We start from the raw sequence: 5,942 nt of genomic DNA, 5'->3' as shown, positions 1-5,942 counted from the left end.
AAGTATTAGAGAAATTAAGATATTATATATTTCATATATTAAAGCAGGCTTTAAATGTCAAGATTTTTTTCTTTTTCTTCTAAGTCATAAAACGGTGAATGCAGTAGCTGATTTACGACATGGGTGGGTCTTGTGTGTTTCAATGCAAGAGGGTCTTGGCATAAAAGTTGGCATGTTTGCATACAAAATCAGAATTAAACAGAGCTGTGTGTTGGGATCTGACACATGAATTCTCTTCTACTCCAGTGATCTCTATGGGACAGGACCTATCACATATGGTAACTTACTGTATAGGGATTTCTGTTTATTTTATCGTTTTAGTTTAAGACACTGTTCTGCATTTATTGTAACTGTATGTTCTTGTAATAATAATTTTCTGTAATCAAAACACTGTATTTTTGTATATTAAAGCCAAACTTAATAAGTGATGCTTTGAGCTCTGATTGAACTGGTTGCACGCTTTGTAGAGAGTACATTATTTACATTTTCAGACACATTTTGCTACAACAGGTTTGTGTGTGTTAAGTGCATAATTTTATTTAATAAACAGGGACCTGAGACCCTGGCAGAAATATATATATATAATTACATATTGTTGAATATTTCTTGGGTGGTGGAAGCGGATAGATATGATTGCAATCTAGTAAGGGGTTAACACTAACTCATTGAAAGTACCTTGCGCAGAAGAAAGCCCAGTTGGCTAAAGTAGGCATGTGTATTAACCCTGGTTTCAGATCGATGTCAAACAAGTGTGCTGTTCATGACAGATGGTATTTTGGGAAAGATTGAGGGGAGATATTGTTAATTTGAGGGACATTTGTGAAGGTGAAAAGTGGGCCAGCTGGAGAGCTGTGTATTAACCCTTGTCTCCCGTATGCAGGTTACGTGCTCACAAGTGTGCCGCACGTGACAACAACTATCTGAGTGTTACAATTGTGCTCGCCACAAACAGGTACCGGACCGCGGGGGTGAGATGGGGTTATATAATCACCGACCTTAGTCCGCGCAGACTGATCCGGAGTGCGCAGTTCATAGTCGTACATACTGGGTCAGGATTGGAGAAGGCAGCATCGTCGTTATTCAAGCAGGAGTTCGGCAACAGGTAGACAGGAGTTCCCCGCTTCAGATTAGGAGCATGAGCGCGGCAGTGGCCTCTGCGCGAGGAGCGGCCTCGGCCCATGACGCCAGTCTCAGCAGGGGGAGACAACAGGCTGGCCAAAGTACACCGCGGGGCAGCGTCGGGGAAAAACCAACGCTTCAGCACAGAAGTCCAAAGCAGGCCTCTGCGTGGAGAATAGCAGCAGGCCTCAGGAAACGACTGGTAACCTCTGCTAAGGGAGAATGTAGCAGGTACCAGGAACCAGTGCTGGCAAACCAACGCTTCAGCACAGGAGTCTGGAACAGACCTCTGCATGGAGAGTAGCAGTAGGCCTCAGGATACACGGGAACACGGGCCTCTACGTGGAGAGTAGCAGCAGGCCTCAGGATACTCAGGAAACACAGGCCTCTGCATGGAGATTAGCAGCAGGCCTCATGATACTCAGGCCTCTGCATGGAGAGTAGCAGCAGGCCTCAGGAACTCAGGAACTACTAACAAGAATTAGAGAGGTTAGTACACCAGGAGACAAGCCAGGCGGCTTGTGGCAGAGACAGTAACGTCCAGAGAAGAATTATGCTCGGCACTGACTCAGTGCCAAAGCCCAGCATATAAAGGGCGGAGATCCAATCACAGGGGGAGGGTGTGTGAGCATTCCTCCAATGACGGAGCACAGGGCTGAAGCTGCAATGAGAGGCAGCACATGTGCCATTGATTGCCAGAGGAAGCCTTTGTAACTGCAGAGGTCTGCAAGGCTATAATCAAAGCCAGGAGCGGATTCCTTACAGTAGCCCTCCCTTCAGGTAAGACCTCCGGACGAACAGGTTCATTCATAGATCTGGGGGACATGGAGTTGTTCCTAAACTTCCTTAGGCGAAAGGTGACGTTGAAAGCCCACAGTTTGTTGGGATTCCTTACAGTACCCCCACCTCTGGGTGAGAAGCCTGGGTGGACAGGACCAATCATAGGTCTGGGAGACATTGAGTTGTTCCTGAAGTGTCTCAGATGAGAATTAGGTCCAAAATCCAGGTGAACATTGGCGAGTGCCACAAAGGAGAGCGGTGGCCCTGCGGTTCTCGGTACATGGGCAATGGGACCAGGGGACTTGGAAATCCAAAGCTGAGAAAGGACAGGGGACTCTGGAATAGGGACATCAGAAGGGCAGCAGCCAGGTGTCCGGTGCATAGTAATAGTCCAAGAGTACGGGACACAGGACACTGATTGTCGGACATGAATGACATTGGGGACTTCAGGGCAGACAAAGGTTTTGGCGGAATTCGCACGTATTAGCACGTAAGAACTTGTGAGAGTCTTGTGAGAGTCTTTAGCTCCCAAGGAATTCCGGGTGTTGGTTAGCGAGGATATTGGACGGGAGGATTCACAGCAAGATATTGAATCAGTAGTCTCGATACGAACCAGGCTTGTAATCCCAAGCAATTTGAGAGAGGCGGTAGCAGTGATTACGTAATTCTTGGTTGTGGTACAGGCAGTTGAAGAAGGGTCAGCCTCCTTTGGCCTCTGATATTTGCGGAGAATCAAATCTGAAGTTATGGCCTTGGCGAAGGCCATAGTAAGCAGCAAGGAGACAGTAGGGGACAGCATGTCCATACCCATAGTGAGGCCATCGAGAACAGGGATGGATGCCTCAGGTAAAGCAACGAGGTCCAGTATGGGTGTCACAGTATGGGTGTCATCTTAGAGAAAGACCAAATGCAATCCAATTCAGGCACCGCACAGAAACCTGCGAGTAAAGACTCTGTTTGAAAGGTGAGAAAACAGATCTTATCCGAGAAGACAGGAAGCCGGGTAAGCGGTGCATCAGCCTTAGAAATAGAAGTCTTGGGGTTAAAGCTGGGTACCTCCAGCAGAGAGAGAGAAAACGGAGAACATGAACTTGAGTTAGGCGTGAGGTCCCAGGTAACAAGGTCTCGCATGATACTGTGGGAGAAGCAATGCGAAATATGACTGTTTTAAACACAGGGTCCTTAGCATCGGTAGCTACAGACACCTTCCTGGGAGATACCCCTAGTTTTGCGACAGGACAGTCAATAGTATGTACCTGTGGCAGGACGGCCTCGCGGCGGGGTCAGTAAGACGCTTGACACGATGGGAAACTTTAAACACTAGTGGTTTATTAGCCACAACCAAAATAAGTACGGGTGCACTGTCCCTTTAAGAAACTACTTTCTTGCAAATTAAAGCCTAGTCCCGTTAGGGACACTAACTCACTTCTTGAGCCCTTACTAACAGGACAGCCAGCTAATCTGGTCATGCCCAAAACATGCTACACAAACGATAACCAATAAGCATAATAAGAATAAAGTCTTATCTGTTTCAGCTCCAAAGAGCAAACAGGAACACGGTTCCGGGGAGCAAGCTGTGTCCAGCCTCGCAGCGATCTTGATCTTTATCCTGGGTTGGGGTCCCAGCTGGTCCCAGCAGCCTAGCTCCTCGCAGGACTGGGGACCAGAGCAGCAGCAGCTGCTACGGCTTCCAAGCCGGGAGAGTTCTCTCCACCTTCCTGTGGAAAAACAAGCTCCCTGTGTGTGTGTCACTTCCTGCTTTTAAACCTGCAGTCTCTCAGGCCTCCTGCTTAATTAGGCTGCAGGTGTGCTTCCTTCTGTCTGAGGAGATTAACACTCTGTGAACTGGCTGCAGCGTCTCTCCATTCACTATTCCAGCCTACTGAGTCAGTGACTCTGTTACAGTACCCCAAGTATTGTGGAAAATACAGTGAAATATAACTCCATCTTGTACACAGGAGTTTTCGAAAAAAGGGACGCAGCGGGTATTACCAAAAGTTCCAAGTGCGATACCCCTTAGTTCGTGGTAGCAGACATGCAGTCAGTAGCGGATGCCCCGAATACTGTGGGCAAGTCAGCGTGAAACAGTATTATTAGCGGAGTGGACATCCCAGACTTTAGGGCTAAGCGTGGAGTTATAGGGGGCTTAGAACGAAAAAGGCTATTCCCAGCCGTGAGTGTAAGGATTACCGAAGTACAGCCGCTCCGCGCATCCTCTCAAGCACCACCGCGCACGCGGGGTGCCTCTGGACCACATTCCTTACCAGACACGCGCAGCATGCACGCGCGCAAAAATGGCGTCATCCGACGCTGCGGACTCTGGCTCCGCCCCCGGATCATGATGCACACTGACTGTGCGCAGAGCTCGCATGTGACACGTGCACCACACCCCCTAGCTCCGTGTCAAGATTCATTAGCTGCACAAACAGCTACACCTGCTCGTTGAGCCCTGGACCTATCACAGCTACCGCGGAGGCCGCGCCCCCGCTCCACCCCCCATGGGGGCTGGCTGATCCAGCCTGTATATGCTCACCTATGATATAGGCACATTGGCTGAGCATAGATTCTTGTTACTCTGTATTTACCCTTGCTGTTCCTGCCTTGTTCCTGTCCTGTTGCTTTGTTCCAGTTTTTGATCTTCTGTGTACCGAACCGGCTTGCTTTGACTACTCCAACCTCTGGCTTCTGATCTTGGCTACCTCTGACTCCTCGCTCCTCTCTAATCCTGAACTCGGCATTGCACCTCGACCACTCTCCACTCTCCAACCCTGACTTTGGCAAAAGTACCTTCTACGCTCCGGATATCTCCTGCGTTGAACTCGGCAAGTATAAAGACTACTCTGATATCTATATCCCTGACCCTGCTGTCAAGACAAATCTACACTCCGAACGTGGCCCCGTGCTTGTGGCTAGTGTTTGTTTCTACTCCCATCTCAGTACCGGGGTCTCGTCCTGTTTGTGATGAGCACAGCATGACAGTGATGAGCTTTAAGACATTTTTAGTCTTCCCAGAGGCTGTGGCATGATCCGTGAAAGAAACTGGGCTGGACTTTCCAATGGAAATAAGGGACATCTTGCTAGTCTCTGAAGTGGGTGATTGAGAACCGGCAGGAACTGAGCTAGCTTCTGTAATAAGATCAGAGAACATTGCGCTTGTCTCCGGAGGGGGAATTTGTGAAAGAGCAAGGACCAGGCCAGGTACATCTAAGGAATTAGGGGAGACTGCGCTTGTTTCTGACTTGGGTTTCTGAGAATCCCTAGTGAGGGCATCAGACTCCATGGGAGGCTCAGTGGCTGGGGTCTCGGGATCAATTAAAGGAATTGCAGGCATCACAGACTTAATAGGAGAAATACCTTGCAAAATGGGAATTTTAGCAAAGGTGATAGGTATCTCACAGACTACAGCAGAGGTGGAGGGCAGGCAGTCAGGCTCTACCTCACGAGTTAGGGAGAAGGCACGGGTTAACACAGGAGGTGCTGGGGAGAAATTAGAAGCCGTAAGGGGAGACTCAGAGCGTAGTAAGGGATCAGGGGCAGATAAGCTGATCTCTGAAGTGAAACCCAAGGGGCCGTAGAAGGGGGGCTAATAGCTGTCACAGGTTCCAAGGGGGCAGACTTAGAGTCAAGGACAGGAATAGCAACACTCTGAGACAGAGGAGGAAAAACATTGGGAACAGGCATAACAAATAGGACAAACGGAAGTGAGCTAGTGAAGGCTGCTCTTACAACAGAAGATTTAGTAGCGGCAGAGCTTAACTCAGCGGCTGCTGGAGAACTTTTAACTACAGTGAGAGGGGACTGCAGGTTTACAAAATCCGGGGTAGAGGGAGTTTTAGATTTGAAAACCTGATCCTCCAAAAAGGAGGGGCCTGACTGTAATTGTACTAAGGGAGCAACAACAGATACGCTGGTCTCAGAAGTGGTTACTTGAGGAGACGTGTCTGGGAAATCAGCCACAAAGGCGGAATCCACGAAAAGAGAGCTATACTCTGAAGCAGGGATTTCAGCTCTCTGACTAACAGAAGGGGAAAGGAGAAATACCT

This window comes from Ascaphus truei, chromosome 1 (genome assembly GCF_040206685.1).
Source record: "Ascaphus truei isolate aAscTru1 chromosome 1, aAscTru1.hap1, whole genome shotgun sequence".
In the NCBI taxonomy this organism is placed as follows: Eukaryota; Metazoa; Chordata; class Amphibia; order Anura; family Ascaphidae; genus Ascaphus; species Ascaphus truei.
Note: the sequence above shows the minus strand (reverse complement) of the source record.